Here is a 15,639-nt window from a genome sequence, read left to right on the forward strand (position 1 = left end):
CTTGTCCCCCCAACAACCCCTATGTCTTCCAGAACATTCAGAGTAATGGCTGAGCTTCTACTGATGCTCCAAGGCTCTGTTTGATGTGCAGCTTTTCCTCCATACACTATAATTTGCTCCTTCCCTCTCTCCCCTCCTGCCACACCCACTTCCTTGTTGGTTCTGGATTCCTAGAACAAAGCAGGGTCCCTTCATTAACCATTCACTTGTCTCCTCTGCCTAAAACACCTTTCCCCTCATAGCCACATCACTTGCTCCCTGTTTTCCTTTTGATTTCTCAGAATTCTTTCAGAGAAGTCATCCTTGACCACGTGATATAGAAAACCACCCCCCAAACCCACCCTGAGTACACTGCATTCTTCTTCCCCTTCTTTATTCCTCTTCATATCCCTTACTGGCTTCTAACATTTTGCTATGCATTTTACTTTTTGTATTTGTTTACAGTCAGACTTCCTTCATTAGAAATTGGGCAGCAACTGTCTCTTTTAGGCTCGGTACTGATCCTCCACCTTCTAGAATTTAGGTGCTTAATTTTTTAATATAACATTTGCTGAGTGGATGAATAAATATAAAATGCTATGTCTACATCTTAAAAATTTCTAGTTAAGTTGCAAGAGCCCCGAGAAATGGAGAGTTATCTCTTTCCTCACATTTACAGTTCTTGGCCCAGAGTAGAAGCTTAATAAATGTCGGCATTGGAGGTTAGAATCAGCAATTGATAAAGTCGCCCTGAGCTAAGCTAAACAATTTTTCCAAATGGCTTGGTTCAGTAGTAGGGACTTGCATTGGGGCAAATGAATTATGCTTCCTACTGTGTATTTGCTTTGACGGTAGGTGGCAACACGCAGCCGTGTTTATTTTTCTTAATTAACACAAGCAGGAGATATCACTTGAATGACAATAGCGAGTGTCAGAGTGGGCAGCTCTCCATTTGGCTGAATTGTTCTTATCAGTTTTGAATATCATTCTATTCTTACTTTAAATCAACTGCCACTCCTTTTGTGCTCCCAGGAGCTCTTAGGAAACAGTGAGGGCCCTAAGGAGACAAAGGATTCCTTGTTTGCGGGAACAACACTGACCAGCTGGTCAGCCTGGACAAGCCTCCAAGTGAAATCAACCATAACAATGATTTGCTTTGAACCTGCAACCGCTTTGCTTCCCGGAGCGATCTGCCGCAGAAGATCACGCCACAGCAATTTCCACTGGGGCAGCGCCCCAGCTTCCACAGGAGCAACTGGGACGTTGATTCCACTTGTCCTCTTTTTCAACTGCCTGATACGAAAAACCACCTATCCCCAACCAGAGAGCTGGCTTTTCAGACACAATGTTGCAGTTCTCTCTCTTGAGAGAAAGAACTAGATTGTCAACCTATCCAAGCATCAGAAGACTTTGTTCCTACATCATAAAGAAAAATTGTATCAGGAATCTGTGCTTTAGCATTAGGCAGCAATAAAATAACTCCAATTAGGGTTGTAAAAAGTCTCTTCCGATGCTTTGGGAGAAAAGTATTTGGTCTAATAGCAGGTTCCCTAAGGGTCAACCCCAGTGTTTTCATTTCGACTCTGAAATTGAAATTACTTGCTTTAATGTTGATGGAAAAACAAAACAAAAAAAAAAAGACAAAACAAAAAAAAAGTGTGCTGCAGAGAAAACACTTCGGTGCTGGCAGTCAACGCATCTGACAGTAGCTCTAGTCCCAGCACTACGTAGGTCGCAGGTCTCTGAAGGAGGAGGAAGGCCAGCTTTGGATTTACGAGGACCTGAGTTTAATCCTAATTCTATAAACTTGAAAAATAGAATCAGGCCTCTGTCCTCAAAACATACTTGAGATTCCTCTTACAGGGCCTTAAATATCTTGCAATAAAACCTAATCTGCCTGTGACCCGATCCCTGCCGCCACGGGACAGCTACCTCTCCTTACCAGGGTTGTAAGCCACCTGCAAAGATTTTGTCGTGTCCGTCTTCATATCATGCTTGCTTAGCTTAAGAGAGAATGTAGCAGAGAAGAGATGCCCATTAACTAGCTGTAATTTTTTCATCTGTGGTTGGTGGAATGCTCAGTACATTTCCATAAGTGATCTCATTTGTTTTTCACTGTGACTCTGAAACATGGGCATTGTCATTCTCTTTCTACAGAAGGGAGGCCTAATGCTACTTGTTTAAAGCCTGACAACTAATAAACGATCTTCCTAGTAGGTTTCACACTCAAGACTTCTGACTCCAAATCTGTTATTCTTCCCATGGTAACAGAGACCTGTGGGCAGGCTGAGATTCAGGCTTTGGGAAGGGCTGAACCTTCTAGGGGATGATCCCAGCCCTGTGTCCAGATCCCCACGTGGCACCTGACCCTGCCACTTCCTGTGGGATCGAAAGCACTGGAAGCCGAGGGCTCTAATCCTCCATGGCTGGTTCTGCCCGCAGGACTGCACTGCCTGGGTTTCAGGCTAAGAGCCATGCGCCTGAAGACACGGCAGTATCTGAGGACATGATTTCTCCCTCATGCCTGGATGGATAAGCAAGACCTCAGATTTCACACATACTGTGTTGACTAGGACAGGATTTTGTTATTGTTTCCAGAACATATGAAGGATTTTATTTCTGGGATCCTCTTCATACACTCATCAAACTCTTCTTCTCTCAGGCTTGTGGCAAGTTGCAGGAGGACCGTATGCGATTTGCCCCCAGCTGAGGCTGAGTATGGTCACGTCATCATGCTACTGTCTCCCTGGGAGTGTAGGGGAGGGGGGTTTTCTCACAGATTTGTCGGCACCTACCCAGGAACAAGCCCTATCGTCTATCTGGGGAGGTGTTCCTGGGTGATTCCAGGCCTTTCCCATCACATCTGTTTCATCTACCAGAATTTCTGATATGTCCCTCAAACTCTTTATCTACCTTGGGACAAAGTCTTCTTAGACTGAAGGAAGACCCAGGCCTCTATGTGAGAAGAAAGAGCAGCTGCAGCTTCAGAGTCTCCACCCTGTGGGTCACAGAAGCTCCTGAGAGGGAGGTTTATGGTGTCCTTTCCTCTAGGGGCTTCGGCCACTACTCAGTACAGCAGACCCAGGTACCCAGGTCTCAGCTCAGACTAATAGACAGGGTTGCCTCCTCTTGTATGTGTCCATGTCCCCCATCCCCTACATGTGCGTTTGTGCATACATGTCTTCAGTACACGTGGACTCTCTCAGGGCACACTGGTACTCAAGGAAAAGTGCTAGCCGCTATTTGGAGCTGGGACTCCACAACTCCCTGCTTCTGAAATCTGTAGGGCGAGCTGCCTCTCAGCAGTATTTTCATATAGCTCCATACAGTACATCACCATGGTTCAGGCCTCCTCAGGCCTAGAAACTTCTCCATAGGGTGTTACCAAGACAACAACCTGACCCCCTTACACATTTTATAGTCAGCTCCATGATGCGATGACATCCTTATTCGTTTGTATGGCCTGTTAATATGACAGCACAGAATTCAGCAGAGATGCTTCATGCTCATGAGGATGACCTGGAGCTATCCCTCCTCTTCAGTCCTGGTTGGGGGATGCTGGGTTCCCATGGTAATCTCAGTGTCCTATCACTGTGTCCACCTGTGTGACAGACTTTTGGAGGCACTACTTCCAGAGAGACCTAATGTAATAGCTGTTGACCCCAGGGCATTCCTGCTACCCTCAGACAGTGTGAGACAGGTGGCGGAGGGGGAATGTGGTGCTCTTAGGAGGTAGGAGGAAATGCAAAGAAATTGCCATCCTCAGAAGCAGGACCTCAGGTATAGAACACTGCTTTGTCTTACCCCCTCTAGCTGAAGCATGCTAGGGCATTTATGGACACTCAATAAAAGTTAGAGCCAACCTCAAGATACATTGTGATATATCAACAACACAGAGCAACGCAAACCACCATGGAAGCCCGAGTGTAGGGGAAATCAGATCCAATCAGATCCATGCAGAACTCGGAGGCAGGGCAAGCAGAGAGCATTTTCCAAGAGTCAGGACAGAGTCCTAAAGCATGAACAGTGTTCAGGAGGAGAAGGATATTTTTGGCTTAGAGAATGGCTATTTATCAAGCTCTTGCTATACTCAGGGTGACCCAGTCATCCCCAAGGAAACATCTAAGTAACTGTGAGAGCCAACTTGTTCCTTGTCAGAGATTCAGTTTCCCCATTTGGCCGCTCTAACAAGTGCACACCTTATCCTTCCAGCATAGTTGGGTTCCCCAGAAGGGCCTGGAATGGAGAGTCTCACCAAATGATTTATTAAAAAGGGGTGAACTCAAGTGAACTATGTAAAGAAGTGAAGGTAGCACAAGGGCACAGGGGAAGGAGCTGAGCAAAAATGCGGCCTCAACAGAAGATGAACTGCGGCCTGATCCCACGGCGAGTCCCTTCAGGGTGCTCTGTGCCACGGTGACAGCCTCACCTTGTGGTAAAAGGGCCAGCATTTTTCACTCTATGTCAATCAATGACTGATTAAATTCTGACTCAAAGAGGAAGTAGCCTGTCAAGTAAGGGCGTCTTTTAGGCCAAGGGCAATTTTAGGGGTGTCTGGAATGCTAACAGGAACTACTATCAGGAACTGGGGAATGGGCATACTTGCTGGTGAAGCGGGTTTGGGATGGGGCACTGACAGTTTCCATGACAACTTTCTACCTCATGGAGACACAGGAGAGGGTTGGAAGTACACAGCTGCCCCATTAAATCAGCCAGGCTCATCTGTACCTCTGCATCTGGCCCCTGGAAGAGGAGTAAAAACACGAGCTCAATTTGAAACAATGGTCAAAATTTGCTTCTTGGAAGCCTATTTTCTTTTTCTTTTTTTTTTTTTTTTCTCCTGCTCCTGTCAATGCTTTGCCTTTTTGATCCCAAGGTTGGTTCTCATTTCCGACTTGAATCTAAGTTTATTCCTCTAGGTTACCCCGGACTGATTCCTTAAGCTTCCAACACCCCATGGGTAGACTGGCAGCCTTAACCTCAGGACCTCAAAACCTCAGCCCCTGCCCTGGCTACTGATCAAGAGCCCTTTATGGTCTCTCTCAGGCAGACGTGACAGACTCCATTACTCATCTGAAAGTCCACAAGAAGAATTTCTTATAACATTATTTGCCTTCATGCCTGTAAATTAACATTTTACAGTCTTTCATTTCATGGACACCACCCTGAAAGCATAGTTTTTACATTAAAAGAAAAAAATACTATTTTTAGCTTGCAGGGGGAACAAGATGATATATGCTGTAGTTGTCAACTGTCTTTTAAAATGTATGTAGCACAGTGGAACTCATAAATATTTAAAAGGACTAAATAATTATCTAAAATCCCCAGTCTGCTTTTTAAAATTATCATTTCCACAGGGAGCAAGGGAGCATTTGTTCTTTGTCAACTGTCCAGACAGAATTATCATATTTGAAAACTTGGCCCTCCTGTTTATTGCTGTTTTTGTCATTTTTGACTCACTCTCCAGTCCCTCTTTTAGATCTCCCCGCTGGTTTCAATGGCACAAATATGGCATGTGTGCCAAAATACCTCCATCACAGGCTCCTTCAGATAGAGGGACTGAGCATCTGGGAAACTGCTAGAACAAGGTCATAAACAGGGGTCAAAGGACAGACACTGAGTACATGCTGCCTCTTCCTGAGTTGTCAGGGTGTCTCCTGGACAAGGAAGTGTGATACTGTCTCCGCTGTCTGACATATTCTTCGAACATGTCTATAGGACAAGAAATTTCTCCGGATGGAAAATAATAGCAATATGGTGAAATAGACTTTGGAATTCTGTCTTGGCCACTTGCTGTGTAACTTTAATGTTCTTATTATAAAGTAAAGCTCATAATGGTTCTCTTGCAAGTTTATTGTGAGAATTAAGTGAATGTTTTAAGAATGAGATAACATGCAGAGCCCAGTACCAGCCACCTATTAGAAACTCGATGATTGGCAATGGTTATAATTTTTGTCTTCTTATTATCCTCTCCGAAGCAACAAAGCACTTGAAATTGTCTCAGGAAGAAAGGTTTTTAAATATATTTTATATAGTATTACCCTCTTTGATACAGCGAATATCTTCAAAAATATTACATTTCCTTAATGTCAACCTTGTTAACATTAATGATGATTTAGGTCTGGGACACGCATCCATGTCATCCATCCTCAGGTTTAGTGAAATATCTAGAGATGATCGTCCCTACACTCATTGTTGTTGGACTCCAATGCATATCATTTGGGTCTGTATCTGTTTTTCCTGTCTTTTCTACTTCCATGTTATTTCTCAGGGAAGGCATGTGCTCACTAGTAGCAAACACTCTTCTTGAATTTCTGCTTCCAAGTTGATGTACATTTATAAAAAAGATCGCCAAGCTAGGCAGAATTGCAAATATTCAGGGCTGTGTTCCTGGGACTACGGAAGACATACATCACGAAAATCCTACCAATAATAACACCTAGAAAAAATTGGATGAAAAATAATAAACCTTAATGTACAGCAGGGCTCTAAAGAATGTAGGGGAAATATTGAGGGAGCAAAAAAGAAGAAGAATCTGAAACCAGACATAAGTATGCACTGAGGTTTCTGCCACTTCAGGGGTAACTGCCATCTTAATAACAGAGTTAGAGTTTTAACAACCTATATGGTTAGGAGAAACAGACATGGGTAGATACTAGGACCCACATATGAACACGTGATCCTAAAAATGCTTCATCATCAGTAAGAAGATAGACTTGATTTTTTTTTTTTTAATGGCACCTTCCAAATTAAGGACAGGGGGAAAATGTTTATTTGCTGTGAATTCTGAATATAGGAAAAGGTTTTAAGGGTTTAAGTTTGAAATTTGCAAACTCCAGGCTAATAAATTTAGACAAAAGGTGATCCCTGGTTGATAATACCTCAGAAGGATCAGGCAAGGCATTTATCTTAGGAACTCCTTAGACAACAGAGCCTATGGCAGAGGATTTATGGGCCACCATTTTTTTTAGGGTCGCTAACTCCAGGGGCAGTCAAGCTAGAAGGAGAGCCACCAGGCTGACAAACACTGAGGTAGGCTGTTAATGGGTATTACTGTTTATTTGATCCTACAGAAACCATATAACTATATCTCGTCAGTCTTTTCAGAAGAAGCAAGGAGGACAACTCCATTTTCTGACTCTGATATTTCATTCATCAAATATTTGCTCCATAGGCTTTAACGTCCCCAATGTTCCAATGTTTGCTAAGCCAGGTCTTCGTGATTCCAAACTCTAACATCAAAAGGGAAGCCCTGGGCAAGAGGCAAAAGACAAGTGGTGTGAGGCATGTGACTAGGTAAGATGGGGTTCTGCCTTCATGAAAACAGTAGGAGCCCAAGGAGAGCTGGTGACCATAGTGGCAATGGGAAAAAGAGGCAGTTTAGCTGAGAGGCTCTGAAGTGGAGCCTAAGTAGAGTCTTTTATGTCATACTACTCATGATTACCACAGATAAAATTCCTCTGACAATAGTGCCTGCACTATTAAATTATAAAACACACAAAGAAGCAAAACATCATGAGTAATGCAAACAAGCCGACATAAAACCCAAGAAAATTTATATGACAAATAACCAGATGCGTTATTTAAAAAAAATGTTTAAAATCTCTCTATATAGTGAAGAGAAGAGAAAGAATCCTAAAAGCAGACTTCCAAACAATTTATATTTACTACCCCCTCCAGGCTTATGCACACCTTCTGTCCTTCACTGTGGGTTGGGTCTGGTGACTTGTTTCACAAAAGTGCAGGGTGAAAGAGGGTAGAAAACTAACTTCACAGGGAGAAACATGGAAAACACCATCTTGGTCATTTGACTAAGGTTAATGTCATGAGTGATAAGTCATATCATTAGGATGTACCCTTGATGTAATCGAATGAGGATGAATCTTTACTTCTGTTATCTTACCCCACAAAATCCATAATCCCAGTCCAACCTCAAGAAAACCATAGACAAACCCAAAATAAGGGGAATTCAAAACAAAACAAAACAAAACAAACAAACAAACAAAAAAACCTGACTAGTACTCCTTAACACTGTCATGGTTATCAAAAACTGTCAGTCTAGAGGAACTCAAGGAAACATAATGACTGAATAGAATGGGATCTCCTGAATGGGATCTGGAACAGGAGGACATTGGGTAAAAACTTATGAAATCCAAATGAAATGTGAAGTTTACATGCCAGTTTTTCCTTTCTTGTGACAAACATGCTATGAGTGGAAAAACATCCTAAAACATGATATTGATAGTGTCATCAAAAGATTATTGCTTTATTAGTGGGGTTAAGTTAGCCCTGAGATTAAAAATGGGACTTAACCATAGCAGAGTTTGAAATAGGGCTGGAAATGAATTTACTGACCCTAAGTGACCACATAGTCAGTACAAAGTTCAACAGCATTTAGAAGAACACAATATATTCCAGCATCCAAAACACATGAAATTCAGAGTTTCCAAAACCCAATCCAGAATCACAAGGCACAGAAAAGCAGCAATATATGTCCATAACAAGGGGAGGAAAAAATCAATCACTAGAAATAGACCTAAAAATGACAGAGATTATAGAATTAGAAGATAAGTATTTATAAGGCAGCTATGATAAATCAACATGATATATTTAAGAAAATGAAGAAAAGCACAAAATATTAAGTAAACATTAGATGAGATGAACTCATTCCTGGTAAAGTACAACTTATTAAAAGTAATATAAAAATTAAAGCAAAATGCTATAGTCCTATGACTAGTAAAGAAAATTAATCTGTGATTTGAAAAAACACTGCCTCCCACAAAATATACATGGCACAGGTAGTTTCACTATTAAATCTTACCAAATATATAAGGAATAAATAAATAATAATCGTACTGATACTCCTTCAGTAGGGAGACAAATAGAAAATATTTCCCCAAATTTGTATGAGGCCTGCATGAGCTTGATATAAAAGCCTCACAAAGCAGGGGTATACCTGGGTGGGTCAGTCAGTTAAGCATCCAACTCTTGATTTCCACTCAGGTCATGATCTCAGGGCTGTGAGCTCAAGCCAGGAGGTGAGCTCAAGCCAGGAGTTGATCTCCCCACTGGGGCTGAAGCCTGTTTAAGATTGTCTCTCTCCCTCTCCTTCTCTCCCTCCCCCCTCCCACCCCCTTGCTCCCTTCCTCTCTCTAAAAAAAAAAAAAAAAAAAAAAAAGAAAAGAAAAAGCATCACAAAGGTTTCAGGAGATAGAACTCTTCTATTTTATACACTAAGAATATTACAAACATGTTATGATAGCAAATATATATATCATTTATGTCTATGTCTATGTTCATGTCTGTATCTATAGATATATCATGACCAAATTTAAAACATTCCAGGAATGAAATATAATATATATATATAGCAAAAATATATCAATGTAATTTTCCATATTAACAAAATTAATGAACTATATGAATACTCAAGATGCAGAGAAAAAAAATCTATTTATGACAGAAAGCTCTTAGCAAGCTATAAATAGAAGAAAATTGGTAAAGCATATTTCTAAAATAATAATTGTGGAGAGAAACTGATGCAATGGTTACTTGCAGAAAACATTTCTTTTAACATCAGAGAAAATAAAAAGCATTTATGCCCACTCATCTACACCATTTTTATTCAACAATTTATGGGGTCAAAAAGAACCAAGATATGCTGGAAGAAGGACAAGTGGAATAAAGAAGAAAGTAAAAGGACTTATTTTACCCATTCCCAAGAGTTATTATATAGCTACCATAATTAAGACATTGTGTTATTAACACCAGGTAGAAAAACAGACCCTGAGAACTGAATGACTGTACATAAACAGACCTACAAATACATGACCACTTGATCTTGACAATGGCAATGCTCAGGAACAACAAAGGAAAAGACAGTTTTCAATAATGGTGCTTGGAAAATTGAATACCCATGTGGCTAGAAAAAGTCTTGCTCCCTATTTCACAACTCACAAATAATATATTTCAAGTGGATTTTAACTATAAATGTAAAAGGTAAAAAGCAAATTTGGGAGAATATAACACAGAAGAATATATACATACATATATATACATACAGCATTGTATGAGAACAGAGTTGTCAATGAAACTAGAAAAATATCAAGCCTGAAGAAAAATAGGACAACTAATTATCAACTTCTGTTTATCTTGAGATTCCCATAAAAAAGTTAAAAAGTGAGCCACACTAACAACTGTAAAGACAAACTTTGTAATAAGTGAACGAATCTATGTAACAGTATTGCATGGTGAGCTGCAAACCACTACAGCAGCCCCAACTCATGGTCTTGATGGGTCACCCCCAGGAGGGAAAGAGGGTGCCACTGCTTTTTATATTATGTTTGGACTGAAATGGGCTGAAAAATGATGAAACCAAAAAAAGAAGAAGAAAAGGAAGAAAAAGAAAGTAAGAAAGAAAGAAAGGAAGAAAGAAGGAAAGAAAGAAAGAAAGAAAAGCCAGAGAGTGGGAAAAGATGTTCAATATATATAAATAAGGAAAGACTCCTATCAAGATATATAAGCAATACTTTTGAAGCAGTAAGAAATTGAATTTAAAATTAATTACAAATCAGTTAGACAATCTAATGAAAAATTGTAAGAAATTTTTAAAAGTGCTCCACAAAATGGACAATTATATATCAGTAAAATGAGAAAAAAAATAAGCATCCACCAAAATGTCTAAAAATAAAAATAAACTTTGATAATTTAAGTTTAGAATAATAATTTAAGTTAAGAATGTGGAATAATGAACTCCCTTTCAATACTGACAGTTTGACTCAGACATCTTAGAAATACTGGCATTGTCAGCTAAATTGGAACATGACATATAATCTTTCAATATCTAGCAGAAATGCACTAGTGTACATAAGAATATACATGCACAAAAATATTTATAAGATTATTAATCTTAATAGCCACAAATCAGTAATTGCACAAATGCCCACACATTCTAAATGATAAATCAGTAGAACACAATACAACAATAAAGGTGTTAAACCACGCCTCCATGTAAAAGACAAATAAATGTGGGTTACCTGGGTGGTGCAGTTGGTTAAGCATCCAACCCCTGCTTTCAGCTCAGGTCATGCTCTTAAATAAGGGACAGGTAGGGCTAGGTAGAGAGAGATAGGTAGGGGGCTATGTGACTAGGGTCATGCAGGGGGGTATGTGACCAGGCTCAAGGAAATCCCAGATGTGGAAATGCTGAAGCCTACAAAACCATAAGGAAGGGAACATAATAAGACCTTGTTCCTCCACCTTGTTTGTTTTAAATATTAAAGATGAGATAGGGGACTCAGTGGGTTAAAGCCTCTGCCTTCCACTCAGGTCATGATCCCAGGGTTCTAGGATGAAGCCCCGCGTCGCGCTCCTCTGCTCAGCAGGGAGCCTGCTTTCCTTCCGCTCTCTCTGCCTGCCTCTCTGCCTACTTGTGATCTCTGTCTGTCAAATAAATAAATAAAATCTTAAAAAAAAAAAAAGATGAGATATTTTCATGACAGTTACAAATCTACCTTGTTTGTCTTGTACCTTAGAGGGAGATATTTCCATGATACTTACAAACTGTCCGCGGAAAATCACCAAGTTCCCTGATCAGTCTTCTATAAAAGACTAACCATAAAAGCCCTCAACAGCAACCCTCTTGAGACTCCTCTCACTCTTGAGAGCATTTTTATTCTTTCCTTTCTGTTCTCACATTCACTTAATAAACTTTTACTTAACTTCACCCTTTTGTGTCCATAAGATTCATTCTTTGACTGCCTGAGACCCTGCAACTGTCTTAGGGGTCTCAGGGTCGTGGGATCAAGCCCCAAATGGGCTCCGTGCTCAACGAGCGGTCTGCTCGAAATTATCTCCCTCTGCTCCTCCCCCCCCCCCCCCCACACACAAAGGCATTCTCTCCCGGATAAATAAATCTTTTTTTTAAAAGATTTCTATTTATTTATTTATTTATTTATTTATTTTTAAGATTTTATTATGACAGAGAGGGCCTGCACACAAGCAACAGCAGGGGGAGGGGCCGGAAGAGGGAGAGGGAGAGGGAGAAGCAGACTCCCCAGTGAGCAGGGAGTCTGATGCAGGCTAAATTCCAGCACCCATGAGATCATGACCAGAATGGAAGGCAGACACTTAAAATGACTGAGCCATCCAGGTGCACCAAATAAATAAATCCTTTTAAAAAATTATTTTATTTATTTCTTTGACAGAGTGAGAAAAAGCACAAGCAGGAGGAGAAGCAGACAAAGGGAGAAGCAGTTTCCCTGCTGAGTAAGGGAGCCTGATGAGGGGCTCAATCCCAGGACCCTGGGACCATGACTTAAGCCCAAGGCAGATGCTTAACGACTGGGCCACCCAGGTGCCCACCACCCAAATAAATCTTAAAAAAAAAAAAAAAAAAAAGACAATGCAAACCTGTGAGATTGTTACTGGATCATTCCATTATGCGAAGTTTAAAAATAGAAAAACTAATATACAATATTAGAAACCATGTTACTCACAAACTTTGGAGAGGAGAGAGAGGAATGTTTGGGAAGGAATATAAAGGAAGCTTCTGGGATTCTTAATATGCTATTCCCTAAATTACTTATCAAATAAAAGGTATTGAATGCATATTTATGTACTTTTTTTGCAGTAAAATTTTTAAAAGAATATTTGATACAGTTCAGGGTAAAGAAAAGCTGGAAAAAATATAGGTGCCCTTTGATATGTTAGTGATGAATAAATTTATGGTGCATAGCTAATGTGGAATACTATCCAGTCATTTAAAATACTGTGATATTAAGACAATTTCACTGAAGTGGAACATCTGAAAAGATATAAAATATAATTCTTCACCCTCCCCCAAAAATGTTTAAAATCATGACTCCTTTTCAAATTTTGGATGAATAAAGGTACCTTCCTTACTCACCCACCTCACGTAGCCTCTGTTGGTTCGAAATCTCCGAGCTTCCTGGGTGAAATCTGAAACTGCCCGAGCAAGGGAGCAAGGAGGGCAGATAAAGACCTAAGTAAAGATCAGGGCCACTCCAGGTTGGCAGGTGGCAGGTTTAACCAGCAAGGGAGCTCATGGGGCTTGTCTTGGGGCTACAAGACAAAGAAATCTCACACCTGCTGCCAGAATCTGAAGGTTTCTGTGGAGGCCATAACGGGGCTCAGTCAAGTAGTCTGACCCCCTGCAGGGTCTCAACAGCACCTCACTGTAACAAGGTGGCATCCTTGAAACAGTCTCCACTGTGGGAAACATGGGAGGATGGTATATTGCAAGGACAGAGGAGGGGTTGGGAGTACCCATCTCACTCACAAGTCAATTGGGGTTCACATCCTCTCGATGACCTTCGCCTGTGAATCAGCTCAGAAATGTCTTTTTCCTTGTTTTCAGTAAATTGCTTATCTCAGATTAACAAAGATCTCTCTAGCCAGAAAAGTTTCTCTTTCTTTTTTTAACCTGGGGAAAGAGCCAATGCTGCAGGGCAATTATAACATTCTGTAACATTCTTGTGATTTAAGATACTTTAAAACCTTCCTTTGTCTATCTGAATTTGTAACACTGAGGAAAACATACACCTAACAAACTGCCTTATCTCTGCTCTATCCTAATGGTGGTCTCTTGTAACAGTATAGAACTAAAACCTGTGCTTGCAGACTGATTATCAGTATTTTCTGGCCAGGTCCTGTGTCATTTCAGTGGAGATCATGGAGATTTTGTGCATATATTATTAAGAGGAGAAAACAAATTGCAGAAAAATATATTAATGATTGTAATTACACAAAATAAAATTATATAGCTAGATACACATACGCATTTTCAGGTATGTGAGCACAGATATGCACGAAATCCCTCCAGATTCCTGCTGAAGCCAGTGGGCAGCACTGCTTGGAAATGAGATGGAGAAGGCTCCCTTCCTATTGCTAGGCCATTTGGGACCAGCAGTGCCCCTCCGCCACCAAGAGCTGGAGGGACAGCTAACTCTCTGTTCTGATAACCACTCCCTCCCCAACCTGCAGGCCTACCCAATGCCAGTGAACCTGGTAGGATGAAAAATCCAAGCCCAGGCTCCCAAGGTATTCGGACAGACATCTTGTTTGTAGAGAAGGAGACAAGAAACTTCCCACGTCATTGTGGGATCACAGCCACCTCATAACTATATGACCATGATGAAGAAGAAATAGGTCACTGCCTGTCCTCTATGAAATGTACAGTATAGAGAAATAATAGTTTAAATAAAGGCTGAAGGTGATTTCCATGTGGACTAAAGTGAAAATCATCCAACACGGATCAATAAAGGCTTAAAAATATTCAGTGGGTCATTGTTGAGAGATTATGGAACACAAGGCAGAAAGGCATGCATGCATCTGTATAGGCAGCGACTGGCCTGTACTTCCTAAAACTCAGGCTCAAGTCTTGAGTTTTTCTAAAGAGAAGGAAAGCAGAGAACACAGAGCAATAAGGGAAGGCATCCATATAACTTTGAACCCCTGTGTTCCCATTTCTCAAGTCACGGAGCTAGGGAATCAGAATCAGAACTCACAGCCAAGCAAAGGGATGGTTTTAAAGAAGAAAACTGGTTAGTGGGAGATGGGAACAAAAGCTATCTGGCATTCTTGTACCATGAATGCTCTGTCCCATATGAAGACCTGATTATTATTATTTTTTTTTTTAGAGACACAGTGTGAAAGTGCAAGCAGGGGTGGGGAGTATTGGGTGGGAAGAGGCTGAGTGAGGGCAGAGGGAGAAAGAATCTGAATTAAGCTCCATCCCCAGTGCAGAGCTCAAAGCATGGCTTGATCTCAAGACCCTGACCCTGAGATCATGACTTGAACCAAAATCAAGTCAGGCACTTAACTTACTGAGCCATGCAGGCTCCCTGCAGAATGAATCTTAAGATCAGCTATATTGTGCTTCTTAGCAAACAGCAATGGGAAGTGTGCTGTTCCCTGTTTAAATGTTCTGCTTTATCACTGGCATGCATCAGTGCTGGCCGGCCATTTGTTGCTGGGTCCTCTGAGTCCTGGGGAACAAAGAAGGCCCAGAGCTCCCAGAAGAATTTTGCCAAAGCACCTCCACCTGCCCTGGTCTCCAGGGACTGGCAGGTGGGTGAGCTGTGGCTGCAGCTGTTCTGAATCACTAACAGTTGTGTGTGTGTGTGTGTGTATTTCAAATAGGTTTCAATGTTGTATTCCTCTGAATAGTACCTGCTAGCCCCAAGCTTCCTAAGAGAATGGATCAAATTGCCTATAGGCCACAGCACTTGGAAAGGGGAGGGGGGGCATGTCCCACACTGTCCATCACTCTGTAATGAGAGATCTAGATGGTTCCTTGTGGGACTGCCAAGATTTGTCTCAGGCTGTAGAGAGAAGAGAACCTGAAAACCAAAATCCAATCTGTCTCAAGAATTCTGCCAGGTTTTTTTTTCTTCCACATCTTGAAAACAAGTTTGTAAAACATACGTAAATAACTTTTCAAGTTATAAAAGTATAGTATATTGATCATAGAAAATAAGGAAATAAAGGTTTATATGAGAAAATAAACATAGTCTATAAATACCCAGTACATCCACTGTTCATGAATTAACATATTTCTTTTCAGTCTTTCATCTATTTATTCTCTCTGTATATATCTACATATAATCTATCTATGTAATACATAATCTATATATAATC

Source organism: Meles meles, chromosome 4, assembly GCF_922984935.1.
Source record: "Meles meles chromosome 4, mMelMel3.1 paternal haplotype, whole genome shotgun sequence".
Taxonomy (NCBI): domain Eukaryota; kingdom Metazoa; phylum Chordata; class Mammalia; order Carnivora; family Mustelidae; genus Meles; species Meles meles.